Raw genomic sequence first — 15,721 nt, 5'->3', positions numbered from 1 at the left:
CAGAGCAAACAGGAACTGAGCAGGAAATGCAAACTGTCTCTTGTGCACTGTGGAAATTTGAGGGGATTTTTTTTAAATAAACCAAGATCTTTAGGGGCACCATAGGAAGTACTGCCAGACACATTGGTGCCTCCTGAAGGCAGTGTGTTGGTGACCTCTAAGCCAGCCTCCTTGGCTTCCTGTCCTTCAGTTAAAATGTGAGGGAAGGTTTCATGAGGTAATGCCTTCCCTTGGGAGCTACCTCGCAATGATAAGACAAGCTCAACCTTGTACTCACTTAAGCAGTAAAATGAACGAGACAGAAAAAGTGAAACCTCTTTCATGGGGAAAGATCTCTTTTTGAGAAATTGGCAGGCAGGTTCAACACAGAACTAAAGCCATTAGTCTGATCACAGGACATTACACACTCAGATTTGTTCCATGCCTCACATTAGGGCTGGGCTTCTTGGACTGAACAGCACCCCTGGAGTCAAGTACTTAGGAACTCTCCAGTGAAGCCAAGGAGAATTTGGAACAAGCTTCTGTATCGGTGTATGGCATTATTTTGCTAACAATCTGGACAGAGAAGCTGGCCCAAATGAGAAGCAGATGCTATTGACGAAATGCAGTTGGTGATAAGAAGAGAGATCTCAGTCCAGAGTGCTTTTCCTATGACAAGTAGATTTATTTATTTATACCTCAACTTTCTTCACTCATAGTTAAGGTGATGGAGGTAACTTAAGCAACCATCATATCCCTTAATTCTCAGTTCTGCTGGGTGGCTTCTCCTGCAACTTCCAAAGATCCCAGAAGCCGTCTCTGCAGAAACTCAGGGCAGGGCTTTAACTCTCCTCCTTGGGGGTTTTTAAGCAGAGGTTGGATGGCCATCTGTCATGGATGCTTTAGCTGAGATTCCTGCATTTCAGGGGGTTGGACTAGATGACCTTTGGGTCCCTTCCAGCTCTACGATTCTAGGATTCGATGAATACCCCTCTAAACATATACAGTGGTACCTCTGGTTACATACGCTTCAGGTTACAGACTCCGCTAACACAGAAATAGTGATTCAGGATAAGAACTTTGCTTCAGGATGAGAACAGGAATCGTGCTCCGGTGGCGCGGCAGCAGCAGGGGGCCCCATTAGCTAAAGTGGTGCTTCAGGTTAAGAACAGTTTCAGGTTAAGAACGGACCTCCGGAACGAATTAAGTACTTAACCCGAGGTACCACTGTACAGTTTAAAGGTAAAGGTAAAGGGACCCCTGACCATTAGGTCCAGTTGTGACTGACTCTGGGGTTGCGGCGCTCATCTCGCTTTATTGGCCGAGGGAGCCAGCGTACAGCTTCCGGGTCATGACAAAGCCGCTTCTGGCGAACCAGAGCAGCGCACGGAAACGCCGTTTACCTTCCCGCCGGAGCGGTATCTATTTATCTACTTGCACTTTGACATGCTTTCGAACTGCTAGGTTGGCAGGAATATACAGTTTAGAAGACCAAATATTGTTTAATTAGCCAAAGGCCTGGGAGGAGAGGAATGTTTTGTAATGAAGGTGTGCCAGGCAAGCCTCCCTGGAGAGAGGACTCCAAAAGCGAGTTGCCAGTGCAGAGAAAGGCCTGCTCTTGTGTTGCCATCCTCCAGACCTCTTGAGGAAGAGGCACATGAAGAAGGGTATCAGATGATGATTGCAGGGTCTGAATTGGTTCATATTGGTATTTGAGATATTGCAGACTTCAGAGATCTCATTGTGTACCCTCTCTCTTCCTCTTGCATGTCTCAGACCCTCCAAGTGACCCTATTTTCCAGGGACAGTCCTGGATTTACAGAAGCTGTCCCCGTTTCTGATTTGATCCCAGAATGTCCCGGTTTCCCTTAGGACAGCCCTATTTTCATGGAGAAATGTTGGAGGCTATGGAGTTATCTGACCCTCAAGCCATCTGAAGGCAGCCCTGTATAGGGAAGGTTTTTTTAAATAACGGTGTGTGTGTGTGTGTGTGTGTGTGTGTGTGTGTATGTGTGAATTAGGACTGCCATACATCTGGTGCTTTGTCCTGGATCTTCGGCAAGTCAATCAAAAAATTGAGGTCTTCTTCCTTCAAAAAAAAACTTTTGGGTTTTCCTGAAAAAAGAGGAGTGTGCTCACACGTACGTGTCTGTGTGAGGTCCAAAATACTGCCCACCTCTGCACTGCATAAATAATTATTAAACTACCCTGTTAAACATCACACACAGCAAAGTAGTATTTATTTATCCACTGTGGGTAATGCACAACCACAGGCTTTCCAAGGAATTTGGGGTTATTTCCTTTGCTTGCGCAAGCAGCAAGATTGCAGCCTATCAAGCATACTGGCAAAACAAGCCCTATTATCTGCTAATTTTCCATCTCGGTTTAAGAGTCAAGTAGTAGAGATGCAGGGGTTTAAAAGCCTTTATTTTATCAGTGAATTTTCCTTTTAAAAAAGAAAATCAATGTCCTTAAAAGAAAAAAAATCTGGATTGTTCTTTTTAATTCCCTGTCCACATTTTAAACCCAAGTACTTCAGGTAAATCTAAAAAGCAAATGCTGTTTAAGATCCTAGGTGACCTCTGAGGAGCAGATAAGCCTAGCACGGATGATTTCAAGTATTTAGCTGAGAGCCCTTAAGGGAGATGGGTCTATCTTGAAACTTCTCTTCTCCCTTTAAGTACTTCTAGAGTTTTACAAGGGCATCTGTTTTCAGTCTTCGTAAAGGACATGCAAAGCATCTGAACAGTGAAGGAAGGAAGGAAGGAAGGAAGGAAGGAAGGAAGGAAGGAAGGAAGGAAGGAAGGAGTGTTATAAGAATTCTAAGGTCTCAAATATAGAATAAATATTCATAAATGCACACATATCTATATTTCAGACATATATAAACCATATGTCTGAAATAGTACAGGAGAGCAATCCTGGAGCCATTTTGACTCTTCCAATGACCTCAAATATTCCTTTGCAGTAAGGGAGGCAAGTGGGGAAAGCCTTCCCACTGTCTTTTCGGTTACAAATCTTGTCTTAAGTGTGTATTTCATAGAATCATAGAGTTGGAAGAGACCACAAGGGCCATCGAGTCCAACCCCCTGCCAAGCAGGAAACACCATCAGAGCACTCCTGACATATGGTTGTCAAGCCTCTGCTTAAAGACCTCCAAAGAAGGAGACTCCACCACACTCCTTGGCAGCAAATTCCACTGTCGAACAGCTCTTACTGTCAGGAAGTTCTTCCTAATGTTTAGGTGGAATCTTCTTTCTTGTAGTTTGGAACCATTGCTCCGTGTCCGCTTCTCTGGAGCAGCAGAAAACAACCTTTCTCCCTCCTTTATGTGACATCCTTTTATATATTTGAACATGGCTATCATATCACCCCTTAACCTCCTCTTCTCCAGGCTAAACATGCCCAGCTCCCTTAGCCGTTCCTCATAAGGCATCGTTTCCAGGCCTTTGACCATTTTGGTTGCCCTCCTCTGGAAACGTTCCAGCTTGTCAGTGTCCTTCTTGAACTGTGGTGCCCAGAACTGGACACAGTACTCCAGGTGAGGTCTGACCAGAGCAGAATACAGTGGCACTATTACTTCCCTTGATCTAGATGCTATACTCCTATTGATGCAGCCCAGAATTGCATTGGCTTTTTTAGCTGCCGCGTCACACTGTTGGCTCATGTCAAGTTTGTGGTCAACCAAGACTCCTAGATCCTTTTCACATGTACTACTCTCAAGCCAGGTGTCACCCATCTTGTATTTGTGCCTCTCATTTTTTTTGCCCAAGTGCAATACTTTACATTTCTCCCTGTTAAAATTCATGTTGTTTGTTTTGGCCCAGTTCTCTAATCTGTCAAGGTCGTTTTGAAGTGTGATCCTGTCCTCTGGAGTGTTAGCCACCCCTCCCAGTTTGGTGTCATCTGCAAATTTGATCAGGATGCCCTTGAGTCCATCATCCAAGTCGTTGATAAAGATGTTGAATAAGACCGGGCCCAAGACAGAACCCTGTGGCACCCCACTAGTCACTCTTCTCCAGGATGAAAAGGAACCATTGATGAGCACCCTTTGGGTTCGGTCAGTCAGCCAGTTACAAATCCACTGAGTGGTAGCATAGTCAAGACCGCATTTTACCAGCTTCTTTACAAGAATATCATGGGGCACCTTGTCAAATGCCTTGCTGAAATCAAGGTAGGCTACATCCACTGCGTTCCCTTCATCTACCAGGCTTGTAATTCTGTCAAAAAACGAGATCAGGTTAGTCTGACATGACTTATTTTTCAGAAATCCATGCTGACTATTGGTGGATTTCTGAACTGACTATTGGTGGATTTCTGACTATTGGTGGATTTCTGTATTTTTGTATGAATATGGTGAGCCTTTGACCTGGATTCAGGAACTAAAGTATTAACCATCACAAAAGAATGTCCAGGCTGCCCAGGTAATGCAATCAGTGACCTGATAATGATCAGGTATCCTGGCAGACAGGATTTCTGCTGTAGACCATCTCCTATGATGTATGTATGATGACTGGGAGGTGGTTTTTGGCTAAGGGGGTTGGGCAATATCAAAAGCCTTTAAAGGTTCCTGCACACTTTTTTCAGGCTCTCTCCCTCCTTGGAAGGAGGGTAGCGAACTCTGTTGCAACAGAAAAATAAATATCTGCCTTGCTTTCCGCTGGATCCAGCCTCCATCCATTTTTCTCTGACCGATCATGGATTTAGGGGACTCAGTGTCCCATGGAGAGTGGGGCAGCAAAAGCAAAACCCCAATTTTTACATCAGAAGGAAGGAATTGCACCGCTAAAAAAAAAAAAAAGGACAAAGATTTACCAAAAAAAATGCACATCCTAAAATCATAGGTATAGATTCTCATATAGCTGTATAATTTAAATATAAATACAGTAAGTCACACCACCTTGGAGAAGACTAGGACCATGTCACCCATGCATTTGCAGTCTGCTGGCGAGGTGCTAAGGAGGAGTGCAGGAAGCCCTCCAGCTCAGTATTGTCTACACGGACTGGCAGCCGCTCTCCGGGGTTTCAGGTAGGGCATGTTCCCAACTCTACCTGGAGAAGCCGGGGAACACACCTGGAACCTTCAACATGCAAGGGAGCTTCTCTTCCACTGAGCTACGTCTCTTCAAGATCCCAGTTGCTTTCCTTTCTTATGGCTCTTTATCTGATAGGCAGACTTGCCCTTCCAACAGAGGATTCCTACAGACAGAGAGCACTTGGCCACTCCAGTGATTGCATGGGATGTTTCTAGTTATTTTATTCCAAATAACAGCCCTGAGACAGAGAGTAGGGTTGGAGCCAGGGCACATGGAAAAGGAGCAAGGGTTAAAACTGCACCCCATCTGCCCAATGAAAATCATCTCCCCCATATGAAGTTTAGGATAGAAAATCCAATGGAGGCTGGGACACAAGGGTGGCACTGCCCCACCAACCTTAGCTGGTCCCCACCAGCCTGCCTTCTTACTTTATTAGTCCAGGAGTTGACACTATTTATCACCTTCTTCTCCTATAGTCTCAGTGTTTCCCTGGCAAAACTCAGAGAGGAGAAGGATGGGAACAAAACAAGAATGAGTAGGCTCTGCCTATCATTGGCTCTGGCGCCACCTACTGTTCGTCTCCCTGCCTTCCGCCCAACCAGTCCCAATAGACACCAGCCAATAGACAACCTTCCATTTGTACCAGGGGAAACTTTGGCCTCACAGCTTTGGTGGGGTTCACTTAGTATGTTACTTACTGCGGGGAGCATTAAACCATGAGAGCTCCTCCTTGGCACAGTCAGGAAACACACACCGCATGATTCGGCTGCACGTTTTGGAATCTCCAGGCAGTTTGATTGGTGCACCAAGGGATCTTTAGGCTCAACTGGCATTATCAGCAGCAAGAAGAAGAAGAGGAAGAAGAGTTTGGATTTGATATCCTGCTTTATCACTACCCAAAGGAGTCTCAAAGTGGCTAACATTCTCCTTTCCCTTCCTCCCCCACAACAAACACTCTGTGAGGTGGGTCGGGCTGAGGGACTTCAGAGAAGTGTGACTGGCCCAAGGTCACCCAGCAGCTGCATGTGGAGGAGCGGAGACGCGAACCCGGTTCACCAGATTACGAGTCTACTGCTCTTAACCACTATACCACACTGGCTCTGGCACATCATGTCTGGAAAAAGAAGAGAGAAAACAGAATAATAGCGGACTCCTGTTTACCCTTTTATTTACATTATAAAACAAAACAAAAAAATGCACATAAAAATATCAAAAACCCTCACATGTATTTATTCCTATGCAAAAAACCACACCGATAAAAACTCTCCCACAACGACAAAGGGAGAGAGTGCATTAATAAAGATTAACATTAGGCAGGCACCCTACTAAATACTTTTTCAGATGCCTGCTAAAAACTTTTTTTATTTCTGCAAGCCTATCCAGCCATATAATTTGCAATATATAATTGATTTCAGCCCTCTTCCTCTGTAATTTGCATTGCATTTCCTTTGCATTGAAATGAAAGCGGTGGAATAATGTAACGACAGCATAGCTTGTGCAATTTATGCAGTTAAGTATGCAAATTGCATAAGTTATGTAATCTTGCCACAGTGGATGGCGAGATGAATAATGCAGTGGGAGACGAAATGCAGCAGAACGGAAACGAGGCTGTGTGCGACAAATACTTAGCGGAATGGAAAATGGTGCCTTTGGACATCTCTATCTGGCACGGTGGTTAGTTTTTGCCTGCCAAACAGCTGAGTTGCCACGTCCTGATTGCCCCTTGGAAGACCAGAGGGGACAGACACTGTTGCAGTTAGTGCTACAAGTGAGCAAGGCAGCATGGTCTACCCCTCTCGGGGCTCCCAGGGTGGAAGGGGAAAATAAACCAGGCCCTGGAAATTTTGCATTTCAGAAAATGTTTTGCTATCCACCTTTAATGTTTGGCAGCCAGCAGTGTTCTCCTTGGAACAATATTTTAATGTGATGCAGATGCTTGCATGCAAGGGGAAACATCTCTTCCTTGAGGACAGCTAACGCCATCTAATCCAAGACTGACCAGGGCCATAATAGGCAAACTTGTCCTTAAATATTGTAACATTACAGAAGAAGAGCCATGCTGAATCCAGCATCCTATGCATGAAGCAATAGCCCACCTCCTAGGATTGTTTCCCACCAAGGGATGTCCAAGGTACACTGCCCCTAAGCCTGGAGGTTCTACTTAGCCATAAAAACCTAGCAAGTGGCCTCATGAACCAGATCAAAGGTCCATTTAAACTTGTTGCCCAATCCCCTGCTCGGTGGGCACAGTGGGCACAGGTGAGGCATTCCCTCTGACTCTTCCCATACATCTCCAGTACATAGGATCATAGTTGGATTTGAAAACCTGAAATAAAAATCCTGCGCAGTACTAAATGTTCTCATTGACCTAACAAAACAAACCCAGAAGATACAGTACAAGTGGAGACATCCCTTGAAGCCCAACGTAGCAAAACCTTTGGGGAGAAAATGTGCAGTACCTATCCAAATGCCAGAATCATTAATCAAATGTTTAACTTGTTCAAAATTAGCAATTCCTTATCCTTTCTTTCCCAAATTTGGCATTGACCACCCTTCACCCTTCCTCTCCTTTGTCGCGAAGTTTCAAATTGTGTTGTTGAGCCATTTTCAAAGGATAAGCTACAGCACCCGTGGCCCCATCATTTCTCACTATAATGGCAGAATGAGGTTTTATAAACACCCTTTATAGAGGCAGAGGCTGTGGCTCCATAATACTAATAAGTAAAGTAAATCAGCAAGTGAAATATACATTTGGGAGATAATCCCATTAAAGGGAAGCTTAAAGCTGCCATCCTATACCCATTTACCTGGAAATAAGCCCAACTAAACTCAATGGACTTTACTTCTGAGTAGACAGGCACAGAATTGCACTGGAAGCCGTGCTTCTTTTTATGGGTTGAGCACATAATTACATCTCTCCTACTGAAACCAGCAGCATTTAATGGTGTTTAAACTGAGCTGGATCGTATCCTCAGAATGTAAGATTTGCGCTCTTTTGAACATGTGTGTTCCACCGCCATGGAGAACCCAAACTAGAATCAGTTCATGAAAGCTGCGATTAAGGATCAAGGTTTTTCAGGGAAGGAGAAAGTAGCTTCCAAGCTAAATTGAGAATTTGGCATTTCCCCCCTCTCATTTGAAAAGCAAAGCCGTGGATGATGCAATTCAGCGAAATGTAATTATACAGGGCGTGCCTCAGGAAACAAATTGGTCTGCAAGTAATTTTTAGTGAATAGTAGGAGTATTAATCATGTGGGATTTGTATTGTGAGCGGTTAGTGGCTTCACCACTATAGGGGCTGCGCTTTATATGTACCCAGACTGGCTCTAAGGGTGGAATTATACCTTATGATAGAAAAGTGAAGTTCCCAATTGCACCTTGTAAAACAAATGGGCACTCTGGGAAGGAGAATTGCTCAGAAGATAATATGAGGTTGTGTGTGTGTGTGTGTGTGTGTGTGTGTGTGTGTGTGAGCTTAGCCTTTTGCTGCCTGCTGAGATCCACCTGCAGTTATACACCCACCACAAGGCCAATTAGGGTTGCCACCCGTCCTATACAATACGGGCAGCTTCAAAGCTCTTGCTGCTTTCCCATCTTGTGATTCTTTCCCTTGAAACCAGACCTGGACAGGACAGCCCTTTGGGTAAGGGACTGTCCTCTGTAAAGTAGGAAATATGGGTGTTCTCCCACGATGTGCAAAGCAGCCTTTAACTGTTCTTATACAACTGAATTCTTCCCCATCCCTTCTTCCCCTTGCTCAGCCTGCACCCACAGCCTGGTTGCACAGGTTCCAATGCACACAAATGGGGGTTTCCCCAGGGTTATTTGCACAGCCCTGCCTCCTTCACTAAAGCCTTTGCAAGCTCCCTATGGCTGCATTTTCTCTTCTTCCATATGCAACCCTTGGGTCAGCCTTCAAGCCAGCTCTGCTTACTGCTGATGGGCAACTTCAAGGACCCTCCTGCTCCCATTTCTTATTGTTCACATAGCCATTTACACCCGGGCTGTACAGTTGGCTATTTTCCACATGCACTCAGACACCCCTCTAGTCAGTGTGGACCAGGGGTGAAGAAACAGCCGAATTTGCAGCCAGTGAAGGATGTTGCCTGGGGAAAGTTTTGAGGGTCAGATAGAGAGGACTGGAGGGCTGCTTTTGGCCCCTGGGGGATCCAGAGTCATCATCCCCCGCTTTAAACAGAGGACGCCTTCAAACAGAGGACTGTCCTCTGTATGGTAGGACACATGGCACCCTATTATAGCATGCAAAATACCTGTGAGTCAGCATGGCCTAGTGGTTAGAGTGTTGGACTAGGTCCTGGGTGACCAGAGTTCAAATCCTCACTCAGCCATAGAATTCATTCAGTGCCCTTGGGCCACTCACTGTCTCTCTGTCTAACCAACCTCTCAGGGTTGTTGTGACGCTAAAATGGGGAGGAAAGGAACCATGTATGCCATCTTGATATCCTTGGAAGATATAAGTGTAATAAATAAATAAAAGTATTTCCCAACTATTCTCTCAGTAACAGTTTTTGTGGTTTCTCGTTTACGCTGCAAGAGAGAAACAGCCATGAAAAAAACCTCTCCGAGACTTCCAAAATTTGTTTCAATGCAAGCTGTCAAATTGAGCAGAGACTCATGCCATTTCCCATCTCACATGAAAGATCTCCGCCCTGCCATTGCTCTTCTAATATCCTAAGATACTCTCTGGCCATCCCCAAAATGACACAGGAGGACGTGTCTAATTATGGTCCCCTACCTGTTCTCTGAGCCACAAGTGATGTTCTTGAAACATTTCAAAGCTTGACAGAATGGATTGCCTCAGCACATTCTGTTTTTGCCAGAGAACTAAGAAATGGAATGAGTCACTTGGCTTGTCCGTTTCTAGCTTTTCTTCCAGGACTAGCAGTACTTTATGATTTCTCTTCTGGCATCGTACGCTGAGAGCTACTCAGAGGCAAAACTGGAGAGGCAGGAGAGGGGTGGTGTGGTGTCTTTGCTGGTGCTGAGATGTTCTGTCAAGGAGTTGTGCTTGCTCCTCTTGGACCCCAGTGAAATCCGTGGCATGTCAAGGCGGAGATGAAAAGGTCTGAAATCCTGAAGTCATTGATAGTCAGTGTGTCTGTAGAGGCCAATTCTGGATCCACACGCCCTTCCACAGGGGGGATATAGGTTTCCTGGCGGGAGTTGATCACAGTGAGGGTTTACCAAGCGTGCCTTCTTCTTACCACAGGGGTGCCCAAACTTTTTTCAAAGAGGGCCAGATTTGATGAAATGAACATGTGTGAGGGCCGGCCAAAGTTGCTGAGCTTTCTTAAGGATGGAACTTGTTGAGATTTTTTTTTTAGATTTGACCCCAGTAAATGAACTGCCACAGGGGCTGGATAAAACTGGCCGGGGGGCTGTATAAGGCCCCCAAAATGGACCTTGGACATGCCTATCTTAGCACGTTTCTCCCTTGCGTCCTGAGTTCAAGTGTCTTCAAAGCCCATGACACCTTTGGTAAAGGCTGTTCTCCAACCGGAACACTCGCAGGCCAGTGTTTCCTAGTTGTCAGTGTTTATACTACTTTTTTTTTTATTTGTCTTGAGACAGTCTTTGAACCTCTTTTGTTGACCACCAGCATAACGCTTACCATTTTTAAGTTAGCAATAGAGTAGTTGCTTTGGAAGACGATAATCAGGCATCCGCACAACATGACCAGTCCAACGAAGTTGATGTTGAAGAATCAACTGGTGATCTTTGCTTCTTCCAGTACACTGGCATTAGTTCACCTGTCTTCCCAGGTGATGTGTAATTTTTTCCAGAGACACAGTTGATGGAATCTTTTGAGGAGTTGGAGATGGCATTTATAAGTGGTCCACATTTCACAAACATACGGTAAGGCTGATAGTACACTAGCTTTGTAAACAAACGGCTTCACTCACAAGGGTTATAGGAACATGCAAGCCCCCTCACCACGACAAGGTGATGATCCATTGAGAGAGAGAGATAATACAGAGCTAGATGAACTAACAGTCTGATTTGGCTTAAGACAATTTCTGGTGTCCTTATGGAGCCTTCGTCTTATGAAATCTTCTCCTTGTTCTATTCCTTTAGAGTTCCGTTCCTGGATCCAGTTTTCCCCACCCACCCTTCCCTTCTGAATTAACAATTCAAATAGGACGATTCCTAAATTAATTCCAGAATCAGCATATGTGCAGTTTGTCACAGCTTGCAGTAATCATTCTTCATTTTCATCTCCTGCTTCCTTTAAAGTTTTCATACAGGTATCAGGAATTGAAGAGAGTTTCCTTTGGTCTCCATTTGTTAAGCAAACTGACCGTAATTGGCACCTCCCAAACTGGAACAGAATTATCCGTTGGGATTTCACACTCCTTTGAATCTTGCAGTACAGTTCAACGGCTCAAAAAATGTACCAAAATGCAATTTTTAAAATTTTTTTTTGACAGATTTTAGGGTAAAATACATTGGGAAGTGCATGCGCTAAAATAAAAGGCAAATTTAAATATGTGATTTATGATAAAACATGCGTTTAATTCTTTTGTGCAGATTTTTTTTTAAAAAAACCAGTAACAGATTGGTCTAGGAATAGGGTGGACTCACAACTACTTTTATTATGAGCATTAGCATCGTTTTGAATTCTATACAACCATTCACTAAATCCCCAAGGTAGATAACAACAATAAAAAATACAATATTATTTATTTATTTCAACCCCCATACACACACACACACACACACACACACACACACACACTGCTTGATTGTAGGAAAACCCCTCAAACGTCAAAACCTAAAATCAGTTTAAAACAAATTTACCATCAAAAGAATAGGGCAGGCCCTAAAAGTATGTGCCGAATGCCAGGGTAAAGACTTTATGAATGAATGAAGGAATGAATACACTGTATTGGGCTCAGGATCCCAGTTATATCACCCCTCGCTTGCAGAGCTGACAGACTCTTCCCTTTTTCGAACACCTTCCCTTCTGGAGTGATCCCTCAGCCTCCTCTCCTCTCCCCTCTCCTTGGGATTCCTCTGGGCAGCTGCTGCCACCGCCCCTGGTCTCTGAGCTGTCCCCCTCGCCGCCCCAAAGACAGGTGCCTCTCAGAGGCACCATTCACCTGCGGAGCTTGTAGCCAGGGCTGCTGCAACAAACAGGTGTGCAAGCCTTTGGGAGGCAGAGATGTGAGAGGGCATCAGAGGAGGGAAGGAAGGAAAGAGGGACAGAGGCCAGTGTTGCCCAAGGCACCCCTGACCATCATTCAAGACACCTCAGGGTTTTATGACACACTGGTTGAAAACCACTGGAAGGCTTTCCCCCATGTTATCAACTCCCACTCTGAGATGATTTGTGTCATGCTCCACCTCATATTAATCTCACTTTGCTGCAGCTGACAGTATCCCTTCTTGTTGATTCTTTCTGCAGACACGCCTGCCACTTTCTACCTCAGCAGCTTCTTCTGGCGACATTAATGATGGAGGTGCCCACCCTCCCTTCTGTACCAAACTTATTCATAGGATGCGGAGTTTGCTGTTATTAGCACATTTTTGCTTAGCCAATAATTATGCATGGGAATAATGAAGCTTTCTTCTTTTTGATATTCTAGAAGATTATTATTTTTTAAATGCCAAACCTATGAATTAATAATCTGGTTTGTGTAATATACCATTCTGTCTCAAGACAATATTCCAGTCATAGCACAATCTTCTCATTTATATTTCCGCTGACTTTAATTATGCTTTTTCCATTAGAATGCTTGCACATTTCATGGACATACCTGAAAATTAAATTGGATTATTTTTTCAACAACAGGAAAAAAAATGGAACAGAACGCCCCCCTCCCCCCGCAGCCCCACAGGTGTCAAAACTGCATGCATACAAACTGAGCGATTTAGGTTCATTTGAAATTGTTGTTCTGTTGAGCTCCCGGGCTCATTTATCATTTTCCTTGTTCAAAAATACTGATGAATGGAAAGCAATTAAAAATTAGGCATGGAGAAAAACAGAAGATGATCAAACAAAACTTCTCTGCAGCGCAGCCCCCCACCCCCGTTGATTCCCCACAGCTCCCCACAAGCCTACTGTGGGACTGAAGCATATAATGGGTTGTACGCTGAGAGCGGATCCATTGAAATTATTGGTCCCAAGTTAGTCATGCCCATTAACTTCAATGGGTATACATACCTTGAATAAGACTAGCTTTGGTGATAACCCAATGTTCTGTGGTGCCCAACTACTCCCACATCACCACTTTAGTGACAGGGAACAGTGACACATAGGTCATGTGAGAAGATAGCTCACAGTCGAATATGCAATGACTCTGGTTGGTTTCCATTCATTTCATTCATTCATTATTACATTTATATCTCGCCTCTCCTTCAGGAAGCCCAAGATGATTTACATTGTTCTCCTCCAATTTATCCTTGCAACAACCCTGTGAGGTAGGTTAGGTTATGAGCTTCATGGTCAAGTGGGGATAAGAACCCTATCTCCCAGGTCTTAGTCCAACACTCTAACCACTACACCACACTGGTTCTCAAAGAAGACCCAATGAAGTTAATGAACCTAAATTAGTCTTACCTGTTAATTTCACTGGGTTTACTCTGAGTAGGACTAATATGATAATGTAATAATAATAATAATAACAATTTATTATTTATACCCCACCCATCTAGCTGGGTTTCCCCAGCCACTCTGGGCGGCTCCCAACAGAATATTAAAAACACAATAAAACATCGAACATTAAAAACTTCCCTAAACAGGGTTGCCTTCAGATGTCTTCTAAACGTCAGATAGTTGTTTATTTCCTTGACATCTGATGGGACGGTGTTCCACAGGGCGGTTGCCACTACCAAGAAGGCCCTCTGCCTGGTTCCCTGTAACCTCACTTCTCACAGTGAGGGAACCACCAGAAAGCCCTCAGAGCTGGGTCTCAGTGTCTGGGCTGAACGATGGGGGTGGAGATGCTCCTTCAGGTATATTGGATGCAAGCCTATGTGTGTAGTCTAGAGAGAACTGTGAGTGTTCAGAGCTCTTTACATACATTTATCTCAGTATGAGGGCTAGGTTGTGGGGACAGCCTTAGGTGAACCAGAAACTGTGGTTCATTCAAAGTCACCTCCCCAGGGTCCAATAAATAAGGACAACCCTCTGGATGCCTGGGTGGTGGTGGAATACCGTATTTTTCGCCCCATAGGGCGCACCTAGTTTTTTTTTGGGGGGGGGGGAAATAAAGGAAAACAATTTTATTTCCCCCCCAAGCGCAGGGCTGGGGCGGGGGAAGCCCGAGCTTCCCCCGACCCCAGCCCCCAGAACAGGCTGCTATCCGCAAGCCTAGGGAACCCAGCGGGAAGTCACGCCGGTCTCCCCAGGCTTGCGGATATCTTCCTGAAGCCCGGGGTGCGTGGCTCAGTGGGCCCCAGGCTTTGGGATGCAGGCAGCTCCCACCGCCAGCCTCCAAACCAGGTCGGGGAACAGCAGGAAGGCGCGCTCCGCCTCCCCGCTGTCCCCCGAGCTTGTGGTCCTGGCGGTGGGGAGAAGCGCTGCTTTCCCCACCGCCAGCCTCCAAACCAGGTCAGGTTTGGAGGCTGCTATCCGCAAGCCTTGGGAGCCCGATGGGAACTCCCGCGGAGCTCCCAAGGCTTGCGGATAGCTTCCTGAAGCCTGGAGAGCGAGAGGGGTCGGTGCACACCGACCCCTCTCGCTCTCCAGGCTTCAGCGAAAGCCTGCATTCGCCCCATAGGACGCACACACATTTCCCCTTCATTTCTGGAGGGGGAAAAGTGTGTCCTATAGGGCGAAAAATATGGTAAATAGCTGTAGAGCAGGGAATGGCAGGTTCCCCCTACTCTCTGTTTGTTTATTTCCCCTCCACATCTGCATATGGTTGTGATCACATGTTTAAAGTGAGCATAAGTTGCGGGCTCACTTTATAACAAAATCCATGATCAATCATGAATGGCTAAAAATATTGGTGACTTTTACTCTGAACTCACCTCCCCTTTAATAACTGTGGCCTAGTTTTCATGGCTACAGCGAGGTACTCGGCTATATTTTCTGGAATCTTAGGGCCATTAAAATTGAAATGCAGAATTCACCCAAGTCTCCCAAGAGAAAGCACCAGGGAGATAAATTGGAATCTTACATCCCTATAAAAGTTACAGCTTAGGAGAGCATGGGCTAACATTTTGGATGAGACGCTTTTGCAAGCGCAGCCTCTCAAGTGCCAAGGCAGCCTTGTAAATCCCGCTTCTGTAACTGCTGATGGCGACACATCAAACCCAGCCGCTGAAAACGCTCTCCTTTATCTGGGAATATTTAACGCAAATAAATACCTAAATGAGTGGTCTCCAGAGTTTCCCTAACTCCCCATGGACCACTCGAAAGTTGCCAATGGTGCTGGTGGACCACTTAATGATTTTCCCTGCCCGTTGTAGCAATTGCAATGCACTGTGCTGGAGGCTGTCTAATTTTAACAGGCGACTTTCCACTTATGCTCATTTGACTCACGCGCAACCACATATACGTGGAAATAAACAAATAACTTGATTTAAGCTGCCAAGACGGCCCCAAAAAAGCACAAAAACTGCAAAAACGGTGCAAAAAGAGCGAGGAAAATGGCTAGCAATCCCACAAACCTTTGCAACCTCAGTCTGACCCACAGTCCATCACTTTGGGATACTGGTGTACACCCCCTTGTCATTGC

The sequence above is a fragment of the Podarcis filfolensis genome (assembly GCF_964270895.1).
Source record: "Podarcis filfolensis genome assembly, chromosome: 14".
NCBI classification, from domain to species: domain Eukaryota; kingdom Metazoa; phylum Chordata; class Lepidosauria; order Squamata; family Lacertidae; genus Podarcis; species Podarcis filfolensis.
The sequence above is the reverse complement of the archived record's forward strand: the minus strand, read 5'-3'. Positions refer to the sequence as shown.